We start from the raw sequence: 19,308 nt of genomic DNA on the forward strand, positions 1-19,308 counted from the left end.
ACTGTTCCTAACACCACAATGCATGGGAAAGCAAATAAGAAGTATGATTAATATGGCCGAAATCACGCGAAATGTTTGAAAAATTTACAGCTAGGTATTTTAAGTCAATTTAATAAATTTATACAAAATATTTTTTTACCTACCTTCATGAAAGTATTTTAAAATTTGCGCTGTGTGTGTATGTAAGGACATAAACCGAGCAAACAGCTATACTGAACTTTTTCAGTACCTTTTCGCGGAAGCAAAATAAAGTCACACGAATTTTCCGAGCCAAAATTCAAATAAATAGTTTCCTTACGCCCTGAGTTTTCACCAAGCTTGTTTAGATGGCGAAAAGGCATCTTTTTGTTGAAGCTGAAATTATTTACCATATCTGTTTTACAAGCTATATGATAAATCGATACTGTATATGATGCTTATAATGCGACATAAAGGTGAGTAATAAAGCAGGATAATCTAGAAATTTAGAATGTCAAATCTTCAGTTTAATTGACGAGGTGCTGAAAATTAAACATAATAAAATAATTTCTTAAATATTTTTCCGAGGCCCTGCAGAAGAGCACAAAAACACGTAACACCGCAATAGGAAGCTCGCCCCAGGAATTAAAGATTAAAAAGTTTGAGAACAATACAACAAAAGTAGTTGTAATGCGCCTATTTCATGGGGAATAGAGTAGTTGTAATGCGCCTATTTCATGGGGTTCAGATATTAACAAATACATTATAAGTAGCTGAACATTTTTTACCTCAAAAATTATAAAACTGGCCAAAAGATGATTATTATAGAGATTATTACTTCAAAAATTAAAAAAAAAAAAAAAAAAAGTAGGGAGAGAGAGAGAGAGAGAAGGAAAAAAAAGGGTTCTACTCATCTTTTGCATTTAAATAAAAGAAATTACATTTTTATAATAAAATATTTTATAAAATAACATATAATAAATACAGATATTGGTCAAAATTAAAGGTATTATTGGGTATCAGTTTGTTTGCTTTAATTCATTAACTCGTGAAATAGAAATTTTTTAATGTAATATATACCTAATTCTTTACAATTGTATGAACTAATATTACTGACAATATTAAGCAAACAGTTTATTTACCCAGTATTACACAAACGTGTCTTCAAAAGCATGGTCACGCTTATTTCATGAAATACCAGATGAAAATAAATACAGATCATGGTACATTTGTAGGGCTGTTCAAAGCAAAATAAGCATTAGACTGGTTGTCATGCTTTTTCCAAGTAGCACAAACGCTCACAAGCCACACCTTTCCTTTCTTACATATTGATATTTAATGTAAAGTGAAGTATAGTATTCTATCAGTGAATCAAAAATCTTTAAAATTCACAAATTCCTATTATTTTCAACTAATGTAGGTAAAATTTTGAAATATATGAGTAAAATTTTCCTAGAGACAGACATAAGAATAGAGTTTCGTGGAATGTGTAATACAGATGGCTTCTTGGCAAAAATTTAAAACAGAAATACTTTTAAAATTTAGGATAATAAGATATTTAAATGTTTTCATAGATTTAAACATCAGGATCAGATTTAACACGATGCTAAATTCAGGAAAGCTTCGTAATACAAAAAACTGCAATTTTCAAAAATTCATTACGTGAAAAATAATATTTATCCGAATTCGAGATTTCATTAAGCTCACAATTTCAGCTGAAACATATTTAAGACTTCATTAACTGCATAGTATTTCTCTCATACTCTCACTGTTCAATTGTTTAGTTCCAATCTACTGCGCGACGACTGCTCGAAGAGTTTTCGTATTCATCAATTGCATCACATTACGAGAAAAGAAGTTTTAATTACGAAGATGCAAAAAATTTGCTTTTACTTACTACACTTTTCTGTAATTTTATCTCGCAAAATTATTAAAAAATTAGCATAATTTAAATATAAATTAATTATAAAATAAAAAAACCATTACTATCTTGCATGATTTGATTATCGGGGCTCAATACACCATTTATTTATTTTCTTGCTGCACACTTATTAATTTTTGCCTTCATTTAATTGTCAGATACCTTTCACTCAACACCGAAGAAAACGAATAAAAATGATTTTCCAATTTCCCTTTTTACATTTTTAGTAATCGACTCATTTTCAAGCGTAATTAATTTTGTTCGGGAGATTGCAAGCACTCCTGTATTTTGCACCCTTCGCAGAAATTGCTAATTGAGTAAAATAGAAGAAAATAAATTCTGTTCTCTCTCTCTTTAAACTTTCTTTGTTTAATGTTAATTTAGGAGAGTTTTTTTTTTTTTTTTTCATTGGTGATTTCACAAAGAGCAAAATTTATTTTAAAATCCCAAATTTCAGTTATGGAGGGATAACAGGGCTTTGGGGATTTAACAGGCAAAATACAACGCCGCTATTAGAATTACCTTAATTAGTAGCAGGAGGAACTCTTTGAATCTGATGCCCTTCCGACTCTTTTCACGTTATCTTAAATTCAAAACAAAATCGCAGTTTATATATATATATATATATATATATATATATATATATAAAAAGAAAAGAAAAGAAAAGAAATTTTATGTGAATTAAATATGCTGTTTTAGGTTACAAATCATGAAGAATTCTGAATATGTAATTTAACGTTATGGAGATATGTCTCTCATAAGACCAGTATTGCGAGAAAATTATTTGAAAAAGTTTTTAAAGTAAATTTTTCTTCAGAGTGTTGTAAAATAATTATGAACAATGATAACGTGCCGGTGTCATCCCTCAGCAAAAGGAAGGAAGGGAAGATGTTAATTGCACATGTTAATTGTTTCATGAAGGAATTGTATGACCTCACCGAAAAGTATTTTTTCTTTCAACTTCATGTATTACACCTTCCGAAAAACACATATAAGAAAGTTCCTTCTTTTAAGAAAAATGATGGTTTACTGCTAAATTCTACTTTTTGGAAGCCAACTTTTTAGCCAAATTGCATGAAAGAATATGTTTTGATTCGTATGTATCCATGCATCAAACTTACTCACCAAAAGTGTTGCTTTAAAATGCTTTTATGCTGCTATTATATATCTGAATATGCACAAGGGTTAAAAATGAATTTTGAAAGCCAAACATTAATTTTGGAGAAATCTGAATTACTTCCATCTGTTTTTCAATATAAAAATAGCATTTATGCAAATTGGAATTGATGAATTCCTTGTGTAAAAAATATCTTGTAAGTAATTATATAAATGAACAGAAATAGGTAGTGATGCATAAATGAATGAAAATCAGAAAAACTATCAAAGAACAGATAATAACATTTAGATCATACAATCTCTTAATGCAAATGGCAGAATTCCCCCAGCAAAGAATTTTAGCAAAGAATTTCCGATTTCTCGGGGGGGGGACACTCTTTTAATAAAATTGAACAATGAAACACACAAGCCACATTTTTCCCAATTAAAATAAAGTATTGAAATTTAAAATGTATGAATAAATTAATAAGTCTAATTTTGTTTGGCTTAAAATAAACAAAAAGCTACTTTTCCCTTTGCAGTTACCTATTTTTTGTATTACTAAACTAAAATCACTACAAATATTCAGTGAAACATCATCCATATCCTATTATTTGTGTAAATCAGTTATTACCTAGTACAAAAGGAACTGTTTATTTTGCAAAAACTGATTTTTCTTTCTTGCAAAAACTAATTTTTATCTTCAGCTTTCAGTGAATGATAAATTTCTTGAAGCTTAGACCATTTTAACGCACAGGGGAACTCACAAGTTTATAAATGCTTGCAATATAAAGTGAATTCCTAATGTAATATATTAAGCAAATTAGAGGTATTTAATCTATTCTACTCGTGTAAAGTCTATGCCTTTGAAAGAGCTTCCGAACAGATTATAAAGAGATATCAACCATAAAAACCTAGACAGTTTCCTATTCCCTTATTACAGAAAAGATGTATATACGCTAAGGTAAAATCAGTAAGCGAAGATTACCAAGAATTAAAATTTTGCGGTATTTTTAAAGGGAAAACTAGAAAAATACGTATTATGCAAATTTTGCATCATATACTAAGTTATTATTTCGATACTAAATTTAAATCATGCATAGGGGAAAAAAAGAGAAGAAGAATTATTGAAATAATATAATGAATAATAGCATTAGTGTATATATGCTACGTATTTAAATAACATTATCAAAAGAAAATTACAGTATCAGCAAACATAAAGGCCTGTAAAAATATAATTTATCGTAAATTTATATATTTTGTGTATGAATTAATATAAATTTATTTCTAGAGCAGTACGAAATGTTACGGTTACATCAAAAAAATATAAGGCAACTAAAAAATTAATTTACTACTAATATATGACATAAGAAGAATCTTTTGTTCATTGAAAAACTGGTTAAAATTTTTATACATATTAAGAATGAAGTACATTATAAATCATGTGAAATTACACCAGTTAAAGTTATTATCAACGTGATTTTGCGGCCATCACTCTTTACGAATAATTTAATTGAACTATTTGTAAATTGAGCTATTTATAAATAATATATTATATTGAATTATATTATATTGAAAATCTTGTATTTTTAATAATCATAGTTAAGATTATTCTGTACCAATATACACAACATAACGGGCTAGAAACATCTGTTAACCAGAGTTATGATACAAAAGTTCATAAAAATCATCATTTAAATTTAAATACCGTGACTTCAACATATCAACATACAAGTTCTAATATGCAATAAAAACAGGTAATCAAATGGAAACAGAAAACCAATACATCGAGATACATAATATATGGAGTCAGAAACAATTTTATTATTAATAGGAATGATGCTAATATTCGTAATTTTCAGGTGGATACAAATATAAATTAAATATATTTCAAATAATATAAATTAGAGAAGCAAAGGAAAATCAGAAAATTACTTAAAACTATTAAAAAACGTGTTTATTGAGTAAAATTATTAAAACATGCTACTTTCGAATTCCTCAATTTATTTAACAGTAAATAATATAATTCTGGAAACAATTTATAAAGCCAAACGAAAAAATTGAAGAATATATTCCGCGTAATAGCAGTACTTGTTACACACAGCTTACGTGACAAAACGTGACAAAAATTGTAAAAATTTATAAAAACCTACTGAAAAATGCTTCTAATATAAAATACATAGTCTAACAATTAAAAAAGACATCGATAAGAAGCAGGAGAATAGAAATATAAATGACCGCTTAATAAGGCACTTATCGCAAGAAGATAAATAAATTTAATAAATTGAATTTTTAAATTTAATAAACTGAAATTTTAAAAATTAAGAACTACTTACAAAAAACCCAAATCTGAAATAAATGGAAACTATTATACCAAGAAGACTTGCTAGTATTTACCTAAATAAAAAGAATAATACAATCCGCTGTTATGAATTAAGGTTGCCATCTATTACGTGATGTTTATGGCATCTTGTCTTCGGAGAACACTTTGTTTTCTATATAGTAAGAAAGCAGTAAAGAAGACTATAAGCCTTTTAATTCTAAATGCATAGCCTTAGAACCCTGTTTATGTAAATTATGGAAATAAAATATACCTAATGATTAATAGAACTTTGTTCCAAAAGAAATTCAGAATCATCGTTAAGATAACTGCGCTGCAAACTGATATCAATATCTCCGGAAGTTCCCGTGGGAGGATTTTGAATCCTGAATAACATTAATTAGTTTTCATTTATGATTCTTTTGAAGTATTACAAAAATATAACATGAACATTAATATAATTAATGTTTCCCTTAGGGCATACCTAATTTTGATTTATTATTTATTTTAATGAAAAATTTTTGACAATATCTGAAAGACGAAAATAGCGATTAGTAATCTCAACCAATGTCACAACTTTAAGGATAAATTTTTTGCAGGAGCTGTTGTTGTTTTAGAAAAGTTAAGCTCTCGAGGGGGAATGGGGATGGGGTGTGAGTATTTAAAAGTGAAGATTTCATACATTTTCCAAGCAACTTCTTTTGTAGGATACCCTACGCCTATTTAAGGTGTAAGAAATGATAAGCTGCGTATTGTTTGTTCCCCAGTCCCATAGAGTTCGAATATTGGTAAGATCATCCTTTATTAAAATTTCTCGCATATGGTAGTCACCCTCATATGCGATTCCTTTTTTCTGGGGGGGGGGAGGAGAGATTTTTGGTTTACTTAAAAATTTTCTGAACGATGAAACATTTCTAGTCTTTGGACAAGTTTGTAATTACTTGAAATATATTTTTAATATTGTGCAGTCCATGTACATCTTTATTTCATGAAATTATTTTTCAAATTAAGATATCGAAAAATTAATTTCAACAAACCGAACAAAGAACATAAGTATCTTTGCACCTGGAGGGGGGGGGAATCTGCTTTTCTTCACAAATAATGAGTTTAGTATTATGTTATTATTATTTTTTTAATTTTATAGCTCAATTTATTTGAAGCATTTCGAGCTAAACTGCAGAATATCGATCATATAAAAATCTTCAAGAGAAGAAGTGAAAAATAATTTTCTTTTTTCTTGATCCTTCTTATACCATGTTATACCTTTTGAATCTTATTATAATGCATTTTTTTTCTATAATTTTGTACTTCTTTTACAATAGTTTTTTGCCATTAGCATACATTGTTGAGAAACACAACAAATCAAGAAATTTTGCTCGAAAGCCTGATATGCTATCTGCACTGGAATTCATGCTACTTCTGACATGAAAATTGTGTCACAAGCTCAGTAGCAAATATGTCAAACACGAACTTTTTGATTTTGGCGTATTTATTTAGTTCATTTTCAGGATGTAAAATATTCATCTACCAAATTAGGGTTATTATTTATTATGCAATATAGAGAGACATGTTTAAATGCCAAGACAAACTGTTTGCAAAACTGTTATGAAATCCTAAAACAGACTGCTAATCAGTGGTTATGAATGATTTTAATTGTTATTCTAAAGGCATGGCAATTAAATACAGAAATCGATTGTTATGCTTATTGATAATTATCTTTTTCCCCCCTTGCCGAGCCCTTCCCCCCAAAAAATTTAGGAAGAGACAGGTCAATGATTTACGACAAATCCGAAAACTGCAAACATATGCTTGATAAAAATTATTACAAACATGGAAGAGTTATAAAATCTGTTTCAGAAGTGAATTCTTAAGTTTGTGTAATAAATTATAGTAACATCAATTCGAAAATAAGTTTCACATTGACTTCTCATTCAGTAACTCTTTAAAATATTTTCTATTCCAATTTAAAAAAAATATCAATTTCCGTTCAGGAAAACAGGCAAATTTTTTTAAAAAAATCTAAGGAAAAAAGGGTCTTATTAAAAAAGCGCTTACCTACAAGCTCCATTATTCCTTTTATTTCCTTCCAACAATTTAAACGGCCCAAACCACTAATAAGCAGACAGCAATGCGAAGTTTGTTGTCTAAGCATGTACATCTCTTTAATATCTTACAACATGTATCATAGATTTTAAACTTGGATGGAGATTTTTGAATCAGAGATAAAGATGCGAATGCTGGAAGCCAGTTCGCACATATGATTAATTGTAAGAGAGAATCACAGCAATCCGTCGTGCTATTGGTTGGAAGGTAACAAATACGCAGTTTCCCATCTAAAGAAGTTTCGGAACTTGTGCTTCAAGCCATCTTCACAAGATCTTAATAGCTGAAGCGCATTGTCAAATTGATGGAAGAAATCACGTGACAGGCATTTATGTCTACCCTGCTAACGCTTTTTTTGCTATAATTCGGGGTAGTCAGCACATCTACTAAATTTGTCCCATTTGTTTCGAGTTTGGAGAATTAAAAATGGGAGAACTAGTCTTTAATTTTACAAAGTCTGGGCACTGCGTTACTACAGCAAATTAATAAATAAATAAAAATAATAAAAGTTACATAATTAATGTTTATAGCTGTATACAAATACTTAATTATTAAAAAAGGTAGGCTTATGCTACCATTATTTATAAATACAAGCTAAAATTAATTGTATACTTTTCGGTTATATGTTTAGGGACTGAACATATATATACGCTTAATCTTTCTCACGCAACAATTTTTTAATCATATCTAGTTACCCTTCACCCCCCCAAAAAAAAACTATACCACGCAAGACGTTTAACAAATTTTAGTTTAGTAAGCGAACTGAAAAATTATGTAAATATTTTTAATAAGATATAAAACCTCGGATATTGCTCGTATTTTCATTTACAAACAGGAAAATAAGACTAGATCATTCTTTTGTAATCAGAGGAGTGAAACATACATCTCAAATTTCTTAAAATATTATTAATAATTGAAGGAAAAAGGATTAGCTTAAGTTCGAACTTTACAGATCGAAACAGTAGAATACCTTTTTGTTACACTAATGTATTTTCATAAGTACGAAATTTAATTTTCTATTTGACATACTTCACAGAATTCAGTTCTGTGGATTATAATGCTTTTGACAGACCCTGAAGAGAATGTTAAGATTCTATTGTTAATACATAAGAGAGTGCTCGAGATTTTGAAAACGCTATGCATAATATTATTTTAATATGCAATGTGATCCAAGTGTAAATTTCTCGGATTTGTTGATAAAAGCAAGAGCCGTAACACACAGTGTCCATTATTCTTTCAACATATATCAGCATACAGCAAATTATAGATTCTAATAGTTTATTTTCGTATTTTCTGATAATGATTCTGATTCTACACTTACATCGTGTAGTATTCTTATGCTATTTATATTCTTGATATTGTATGATTTGATTTCACAATTTTCAGATTTTTGATATTGTGTAGTATTTTATCGGATTCAAGGTTCAGCAGTCTACTTACAAAAATGAAGAACAATATTTTGTTCACATTGCATATGAAATGTACAGCATATGAAATGTACATTTTAAATTTTTTCTAGAATTAAAATTAAGTAAGGCGAAAAAATTCTGAACTGTCCCATGAGATTTAGTACAGAATATGCTACATCAGTACTAAGATGTTAGACCTGACTTAAATAAAAAGGATAAACAAAAATTTGGTAATTATATACACATCACCCTCTAATTAATTCTATTTTATACAGCATTTAACTAATTTCATATAACTAACATTTGGAGTGTAGCAATTAATTTCCTACATAGAATACTGAATCTTGAAATAAAATAATGACAGGAATACTGCTGATATTTAAAGCGCAACTTTTAAAATACCGAAATGTACTTTTAACCAAAAACAAAACTCCCGTTACTTTCAAAAACGAATCACGTTTTTCAATAATTACTAAAGCTTTTATTCTGAGGTGCACTGCAAAATTAAAAAAACTCCGCGCACTGTACAGAAAAGAGTAAAAACACTAAATTATATTAAAATAATTAGTCCCCCCCAAAATGTAGTTTTGAATAAAATGTCAGAGGGATATGCAGACACCAAGACATCACCAATAATTCTGTATTTTAGAAGTTCTGCTCCTGAAACTATATTAAAGTACTGAAAAATTCCAAATTACGAAGTTCTGCTTATAACAAAAAAGTGTAATATCTATTATTTGCTTCCTGCTCAGTTACTGCGAGCGATAAATGCCACATAATCCCAAAATTTCGGAACAAGATATACTGAACCTTTTAATTCCATGAAGAAGAGCATATTAAATGCATATTTTATTTGAGAAATCAAGCATTTTATTTGGAATCAAAAAGTGAAACTTTTTTTTATTAAAAGGTCTCGATAATTCTAAATTAAAGCGTGCTGAAAACCTTTTAATTATAATAGTTTAACAATAATTTAAAAACTAAATTTTTCAGCACTTCTAAATTCTAATTCATTATTATCAGGATCTCATCACTCTGTAAATCACGTTTAATCACAAACATAAATCAGATAGTTTAGAAAAATGATGCAGTTACTTTCTATGAAGTAATCGTTAATATGATATGAAAGAATCGTTCTTTGCCGTCATAATGTACTAGTTTTAAAATAAATACTCCCACATTTATACATTGTTAATCTAAATTCACGTTATACAGAAATCGCAAGCTACGCAACATGGTTTGCAGTATTAAAATTCATAAGCTAATCCTTGAGCTTAATGCTTTAAGCAACATTATAAGTAAGTGTTAACGATTTTTGAGTCCATGACATGTAAACTAAGAGATGTACGACAGTAGCGATTGAATAATCACATAATACTCCTTAAGATTATAATTTCAATTCCCCCCCCCCGACTGATAAGGTCATTGAGCATCCGTGTTAATGTGACATCTAGATTTTTACTAATTATTATTTACCTTATTTTATTACTTTGTCATTTATTTACTTAAACTATGTATTTTTTCTGCAGAGTTTGTTAAGCGTCCAACACTAGCATAATAACTCGTAAATCATCTTACAAGTTCAGAACTTGTTCTTAAAAAAATCGAAACTTTCGTAACATTCGTTATGAAGCTCCACGATGTGCGATCTAAGAAACTCAGTTTTAGGATATGACTTGCACCTACCATAGGTTCAAAATTTCAAATTACTTTGAAATTCAAATTACATCCAAATTGCTTCTTGTTAAATAATTAATACTTCTCTTTTTTGAAAGAACTATTGTTTTGAATTGTGAAATTTGCATTTGTTCGGCCATTGAAGTGCATTTGTTTACTACACTTAGTCTTATGAAACCTATCATCACAAAATATAAATTTCTGCTAAATAAAAAAGTTCTCTTTCTATTTGAAATTGAAAAAGAATATTTATTCTTAGTATAACAAACAGAAGTAGCATTTTAAATTAATTTTTGGGATTTAAATATCATAAGACGTAGATAATACATCTGTTGCAGCGTCAAATATGGCATAGCAAAATTGCATGCTATTACCAACATCCAACTGCTATAGTTCTAAATGTTTAAGCTTAACGCTCTTAAAAAACTGCTTTTTTATCCTTCTTTTAGTATCTTACAGACAATTTTTGAAAAAAATAGTACTGGTTGGAGAAATCCATTTGGAATCGTAACTAATTTTACAAAACTTCTACAATGAATTCTTTAAAAGAATAAATAAATTGTAATATTCTTTGCTACACTATAACCAAAATATTCATTTGAAGCACTGTAGAAGAAAGCGAGAAAATTTTAATCAGGAGAATTGAGGCGCACAATATTTTGCATATTCTTCACCTAAAATTTCATATTTTTTCCTGAAAATGCAACAGACTCGATTCTCACAAATATTTTACCATTCTGTCAAATCTGAATACGCATTTTAACTTCATTAAAATTACTTTAACTCGATGTGGTTTAATTTCGTCGCAAAGCTTCAAAGTAGAATAAAAAAGTACATCCGAGGCATACTTATAAAATGAAGCATGAAACTAATATTACTTTTAAGCAATGTATAATAAGAATGCTGTTTCGTTTTGTATTTTATGGAGAATTTCTCTGTTTCATCTTCAAAAGCCGCTGATTTACTCTCCTCAAGAAGCCAAAGTCGCAACTAACTATTCAATAAGACAGCAGAAGGAAAAAACATTCAAATTTTGTACGTTTCCGACATTTTGTAAATTTGAAATAATCTACATCTAATTTTTTGAGGTAGATGCTAAACTGTAATCCAATGTTTAATTTTTCAAAAAGCTGCTAATATTAAATAGTAGAAATCCGTATACTAACTGGTCTTCCAACTGAAAAACCCTCGTAACAAATCCTAGTCCTTATATATAAAATTCTTACAGGATATATAGAAAGTGATCTATAACAAATCGCAAAATGATAACTAAAAGCTGATTTTTTTGGGGGGGGAGGGGACTTTAGTTTCAGCATGATTTTTAAGGAACGTATGAACGCATTAGCGTTAAACGTTTACCCATTTCTAGATGGTGGAAAATACTAATATCTACTACTAGAAATGGACTCCTATTTTATAATACTTATCTACAATTCGTCCTACAACAAACAGGGACTTTGTCTCATGTTTAAAATAATTTAATAATTAGCATTTGACTTACAAAATCAGTTATAGCAATACAAAGCTGACCTGTTTTAACCGAAATCAAATCATTTAACTAAGGCATTTCAATAATCGAATTTTGACAAGAGAAAAAATTCTAATATGAAGTAGTAATTTTTATTTATGGTAAAGATAAATTTAAATTTTGAAGCCAAAGCACTCGAGGGCTATCTGTCTAATGGAAGAGACGCCTTCGTGGAAAACTTTCTAAGGGAACTGGCTCGTATACACAGTACACATGCGGAAAACTACAAAAATGGCCATACCGGACGGAACAACCAGTGCTCAGCGACTTTACCGTTCGGCGCTAGTGGGCCGAATCATAAAAATAATACAGTTATAAAGCTTAGAGGATTTTCATAGAAGGGTATCTAAAGTATCTGTTAGCATCTCATAAGAACTATTGCGTAGCTTTGTATTCTTTTTCTATTATAAATAATATACTGAAATGGAAAACGGAAATCATGTACCCTTTTCAAAGGGAAAGTACCTCCTTTATTTAATCTATGTATAGATTTTTATAACATATTCACCATTTCATATTTTATAATTATGCATAATTATTTATGCTTTAAACATCATGAATAGTTTTTAATGAACTTTATTATTAAAGCACATTTATCGGAAGAGGAGGAAGCAAATCTGAAAAACTGAATCTAGAAGATGAATAAAGTACACTTAAGCATTCTGAAGACAACTGAGGTAAAAGAATTTAATATTTTTTATAAGTGTAATAAATAGTAAATGTGTTAATAGTAATAGTGTAACAAAATAATAATGTTATGATAAATAATTTACACACAAACTGCCAAGCCTATTAGGTATCAGGTAATTTACGAATAACGCTGCAAGTTATCACATTATTCACTACATCACCTATTACGAAATGTTGCAAAATGATTTAATAACTTTTTGTATAGTATTTCTTTTTTTGTCAAGCATATATTGCAAATTGTGAGTTCTAAGCGTATATCCATCCCTCAACTATGCAGTGTCCATTCAGTGTAACACTCTTCATATTTCAAAGCTAAATATGTTTAAAAGGTTTTCCCCAAATTCCTTTAAATCCGATAAAAAGTAATCTGCGCTCAAACAATGGATGCGTGTTTTACTTTAACGATGTCTTGAAAGAAAGCTGAAAAAATATGAAATTTTCTCCCTATTTTCAGCATGCCTTCTTGGTGTTACGGTAGCATACTCGGCGCATAATTAAGAGATCCAGGTTCGAACCCCGGCGAGCGCAGTGCATATATTTCACATCTCCTGCTTTAAAAAAAAAAAAAAAAAAAAAAAAAAAAAAAAAATGACGCTACAGTGGCACCCGACCTAAAAGGTGGTGAACGATAATTCGTCACCATCAGAATATCAGACTGGCTCCCCAGTCGCCCTTTAAAATTGGGAGTATAAAAGTTATTTTTGCTTTTCTTTCGAGCATTCCTTCGTGGTGTAGCGGTAGCACGCTTGGCGCGTATTCGAGAGATCCAGATTCGAGTCCCGACGAGGCTACTGCTCATTTTTCACGTGTCCCGGGGAAAAAAAGAACCTTAACAACTCTACAACCCGAAAAAGAAATTTTCAAAAAATTCTGCTTATGTCGGAACATAAGGCCAACTAATCTTTGCAATTATCCGTTAAACGTAAACCTTACTTTATTATCAAATAATGCTTCAATTTTCAATCATAAAAAGATTTTAAAACCAGAAATTTAAAATGTTCCGGTCAGAGATTTAAGAAAATATTTCACAGTGACGCAAAGCTTTTCTAAAGAATGTAGATAATCAATCACAAGTTAAAAACGAGATTAATCACAAATTGGGGGTGGGGTCAAATATGGAAAGAAGAAAATGATTCTGATTTCATTCTAAATAAACTGATTTGATAAATAAAATTTACCAAGTAAAGGCGTTGAAATATAACTTCTCCGAATAAAATTTGGCTACTGGAGACAAGTATCACAATAAAATCATAAATATACATCCGCTTTAAATCATAAAATATATCCGTGAGTTATTTATTTGGAAATATAGGAAATTAAATTGGGCAGTAAACCATAACATTAAACATCGAACATTGGGACTGAACTGAGATCTATCAAGCTAATCAACTGTGAGAAGGATTTTTAAAGAATGGCATATCAAATCTAATGTGCGCAAACCGATTATTTAGTTACATAAACTTAACTGGTACGAGTTGATTATCCGTCTCAGACTTTTTAAAAAGGCTTTTCGCATTATAGTATTTTTAATTTTCCTGCACTAAGATCAAAAGAGAAGCTTTCTGAAAAGTTTCTAAACTTTCGTTTAGGATAAAAGGCGGCAGACGTTTAGTTGCGTAGGAGGCTAATTGAAGATCTTTTAGGATATTTCATCCCGCTGAAACAGCAATTTGTCTGATTCTTTCAATTAGATTTCATTCACTTAATTCTCTTCGCTTTTATCAAACGCTACGAAGTGAACGAGATTAAAAGTTGCAAGTCTCTCTCAATTTAGACACAGTTACATAAATAACACAAATAGGCCTAAAACCAGATTCAAGTGTTATTTCAAAGCTTTAGGGCCACATCCAGAAGCCAGAGAAAGAGCTTTTAATCAAGATTTAAGGGGCACGGACATACATAATGGTTACTGAGTGAGGAATTTGGCATAACAATATTTTATCTCCTAAGTGTCCTTCCAGCAAGTGTCAAGAACGCCAAGCCACAAACGCAAACGAAAAAAATCTCAGCATGAATGCCCTTCCCAATATCCGAGATATGTTAAACCTATAAAAATGTTTCTCGTTTCCTCAAGTGTTTGCAACGAGCCAAGTCCACGCTGTGCTTGTCTAGTTTGAGATAAGATACGCAACCTTTGACGAATGGTCTCGCCAGAAAGTATGCCGTGCCTTATACGCATACCTTAAATGAAATCTATTTTACTGACAAGGAACTGATTGCGACCGTATTTTGTCTTCGGAGGAGTGGGGAGGAGCGTTATAAATTTGTTGCAAATCGCTTTGGGAGTAACGCCAACTTGCTGCAGGTACGGCATAACAAATCTTATCCAAGTCTAGCTGTGCTCTGCTGATATGACCTCGTAGAAAAGCATTCTTTTTTTCCCGAATTAGGGATCGTGCAGATATCATACAGTAAAAGTTCTCGTATAGCAATTAGAAGGCAGATATATTTTCACAAAAACAACCCACCTTAGATTTCTACGCGGCTAACTGACGCTAAATGACCTACCTTACACAGATAAAAATGTTTTACAATAAAACTATTAATTTCAAGTGCACTTAGGTATATACATTTCGCTTTAAAAGCAACAGTAAAAGGTTTCCTTTTAATTCCGATACATCTTTAATAAATGTGTTGAAAGTATGGTGAAAAATTAATAATAAGGAATGATAACAGATAGACAGGTATCAGCAGACACCCTTTGCTTTTTTTAACAGGTTTGTGTTTTTGAAAGCTCACCAGTCTCCATTTATTTATTTATTTACTTTTTTAAAGTAAAATATATAGGAAAAGGGGAAAATGGCTTCTAAAGTACATACTCTATTTCAAAAGTCAGTATTTCCGGTTTTAATTGAGGATCGTTCTATGCTTGTGATGCGATTCAATTTTCTCTATCACTACCGACACAAAACTACTGGCTTTTCTTTTACCCATTCTGTTAATCATTGAACAGATAAATGTTGACGTATTCCCTTTAATAGAAAGAAATTTAGCGCTTTTGTTTATTGGCTTCTATTCATATTATGTCTTGTGGGATTTCACACAATACATAAGAGTCTATAGAGAAGACTTATTTAAAGAAAAATGTCTGGCGTTAAGAAATAGCAGTATAAGAAATATAAAAATTTTAAGTAGCGGAAAGCAAAAATAAACACAAAAAATGATAAAAAATTCAAAAAGTTAACAGAGTAAAAAAATCAATGCACAGTCACAAGTTATCATGATTAATTGGTGAGGTACAATGGAACCACCACTGAATATAATAGGATAGCAAAAGAGTTTGCATCTATTACCAAAAAACAAATTGTATATACAATCAGCGTAACTGAATTATACAGCTCAAATTACATCATCTGATTAAGACTACGTCGCATACAATGGCAATTAAGTGGCTAGTAACCTAGAAGTGTTAGAAATTGATTATTTTACATCTAAAATAAAATTTTATTTATTTTTTAATTAGAAGACTTAAAAAATTACAAAACACGTCTTAATATCACAACTAGTGAAATTAAATTTTTACTCAATGGTGTTAGATATCGCTCTCCAAAGGACATAGTAGTTTGAGTTACACTACACCTAATTGATTAGCTAGTGTCCTTTTTGTAATCTTGATGAATGATAAAATTTTACAGCAAAATATTTTAGATGACTTTTGAATTACATTACACGCTAACAAGTAGGGTCTGGTTTAAATATTTAAAAAGAGAAGAAAAACACAGAAACTTATAAATGATATAAGACTAAGTATACAAATATGTATAAATACATACGAATAATACAATAATATATGAAAAGGAAGCAGTATCTCACTAAATGCCAGAAATTCCAGCCATACAAATCGCTTGTTCTTTACTCTAGATCAAATAAAAACTAAACGTTTTGTTTAATTATTTACGTGCTTTAATTTTTTTCGTTTACTGATATAATATTAAAGACAAATTAATTAATTAATTAATTAAGTTGAATATATCCTTTAGTAAATTATCCTTCAAAGCGCGGCGAACATGCTATTACTATGTTCAGCAAATATGTAGAATGGAATGAAAAAAAAAAAAAAAATAGTACAGCTTTCCATTAAATCCTAGCCGTAGGTAGATGCAACAATGATAATTCTAAACATATAACATTGTTAATCTTTTAATTTATTATTTTATGCCAGTTAAAAAAATTCTTAATTTAATTTTTGTCGAATAGAAATATGTTTTGATTTACCCTAATTAAAGGAAATTTTAATTCAGTTTTAGCACATCAAAAAATGTGTTAAGTGCTATTTGCAAAAATAGCACTTAACACATTTTTAAGTGCAAAAAATGTGCTAATTTTGTTGCTTAAATTTTAATTGACACAGAAATGAGTTACGTGTTTAGGCAAATAAAATGCAATTTCATTGCTTTTGAAAAAAAGAATGTTTTTTTTAACTGCACAATCCTCATTTGCAGCAAGTAAAATACATACTGTTCATTACAGTAAATATGTATTAGGCCTACAATAAGGAGGAAGAACGCAATTTTTCGAATACCCGTATGGACTTTAATCCCACTTAATATAGGTACTCAGCGTCCTACTATATTGGGAAATTCCTGTCATTCATGATTCTCACTCACAGAATTCCGTTTTATATTTGGGCAGTGTCATTTACTTACCTATCGAACAAACAAAACCTATAATAATTATCTGTATTACACATTTATAAATCTAACATTTTCAATATCATTAAGCAGGTTCCGGCCACTTTTATAAAGAATATAGCATATGCTTTCAAACCAGTCATAAAGTTCCCCAAAAATAAACTTATGGTAAATAATGTATTTATTATTTTGTAAAAACAGATTAAATACTGTATTAATCAATTCCACTTAAACAGTATTTAAAAAAAGTCACTAAGCAAAATAAAATTACACGGATACTCTCCAAAACGAAAGGTAAGCGTTTTGTCTGTTTTAAAAACATTTTAACACATATCCAAGAAAATCAAACATGTCCGTAATATAAAATAAAGTTAGCTCACAGTTCATTATTCAAAATTACCGACATGTTTATTACTAATTTATGTTTTTCATATTTTTATCTTGCTTATTATTGACTTATTGATTATTATGACTTATGATATTATTGACTTCTGATTGATTATTATTATTATTAATTATCATAACTGATGATTATTATGACTTCTGATTGATTATCATGTTTATTATTTATTATTAACTCATTATCTAAAGTCAAACATGACTCGAAGGCTGACCTGTTAATTGCGTGTTCAACAAATTTAATAAATTCATTAAAGTTCTTCCACAGTCGGTTTATTTCAAAACATTTTCAATAAATATTTCAAAATTTTATAATAGAAATTTCCCAGAGTTTGGTTGGTTAATAAAAATGAGTTAGTAAATTGATAACTCCATACAATTATACAACATAAAAATGTGCATTTAAATGTAAACAAAAGATTAAGATTATCGTGATAAAAATAGGCAAGATTAACGGCTAAAATTCTGATGCAGTTTGATGATTTTCCCTTTTCTGCATCGCAGGACGTGTTTTGATACATGGCGAATATTTTTCTTTGTATTTTGTTTTGCGTCTATCTTTTTAATCTGTGACTAGGTTTTTAGAGAAAAAGGCCCATCCTAAATGTTATCATGTCCCTGGAAATAAGCTGTTTTTGCTTTCTGCTACCCACCGTCATTCCCTAGCTCCTAAAGATTGATGTGATCCTTGTTTCCCCATAAATAAATGTCCATTTATTTATTACTTCAATTTCGGCCGCATTATTTCTACCTAAGATGAATAGCAGACATTCCTTTTCCCCCTGCCTAGCATTATACTTTTAATATAAAAATAAGAGTGAAATATTGATGGAAATGGGTTTCTTAACCCCGGATTTTCCGTCAAAAAATTTGTCTTGTTTGTTTAAAAACAAAGTGTTTTAATTTATTATCAGCTGCCGCCTACAAGGTTAGAGAGGGAATGACTTAAATGCGTCAAAATCTAACACCAGGTACGATTTATACAGCGCTAACTTTATTAATGGCCTGCATTACAATGCCACGACACGAAATTTCTCTAACAGTGAATTATGATATCATGCTGCGCTTATGCGCTTATTTTATACTTAGCGGCAGACTGATTATTTTTGTATTATATCCACGGCTTACAAACACATTCTCGTTAAAAATTCTGGCATAGTAATAAATAACTTGACAAAACTATTTTTAAATTAATGCCACATCAGAATTTCAGACGTTATTTCGCCCAAATATTTTAAATATGAGTTAAAATGACCTTCTCATAAATTAATGCAAAATAGAACAATTTCCTGGATATGATTTAACAGCGCTGTAAGCTAAAGCTGCATTTCAATATGCTAGTTAAATTTTCATGTTACGGTCACTGTTTTGTTGCAGTATATTATCACTTGGCTACAAATAGCTATATTTAAATTACCTCCTCAAATTTGCGTGTAATCCTTTACATAGGACGCAAGGAAGATCCAAGATCTGAAAAACTTTACAAGGGAAAAAAATCAAAAAAGGAAAGTATTTAAAGGGAACTATTCATTAAAGGTCAATACAGAACGAAATTATATATTTTACGTCATCATTTT

The 19,308-nt window shown here is 29.8% G+C and overlaps 2 long non-coding RNA genes across 12 annotated transcripts in view; one reads left to right on the forward strand and one right to left on the reverse strand.

The window, feature by feature from the left end:
- Nucleotides 1-19,308, reverse strand: part of LOC118180835 (uncharacterized) — a 189,911-nt gene that overhangs the window by 115,712 nt on the left and 54,891 nt on the right. The gene's annotated exons all lie outside the window — the stretch shown is intronic.
- LOC118180841 (uncharacterized) overlaps nucleotides 1-19,308 on the forward strand; it is a 51,755-nt gene that overhangs the window by 31,439 nt on the left and 1,008 nt on the right. The window contains exon 6 of the long non-coding RNA XR_004756776.2: nucleotides 12,600-12,688. This is a non-coding gene — a long non-coding RNA (uncharacterized LOC118180841). The remainder of the gene's footprint in view (nucleotides 1-12,599; nucleotides 12,689-19,308) is intronic.

The sequence above is a fragment of the Stegodyphus dumicola genome, chromosome X1, assembly GCF_044657685.1.
Source record: "Stegodyphus dumicola isolate Sdum_Otavi_A_Nest chromosome X1, ASM4465768v1".
Taxonomy (NCBI): domain Eukaryota; kingdom Metazoa; phylum Arthropoda; class Arachnida; order Araneae; family Eresidae; genus Stegodyphus; species Stegodyphus dumicola.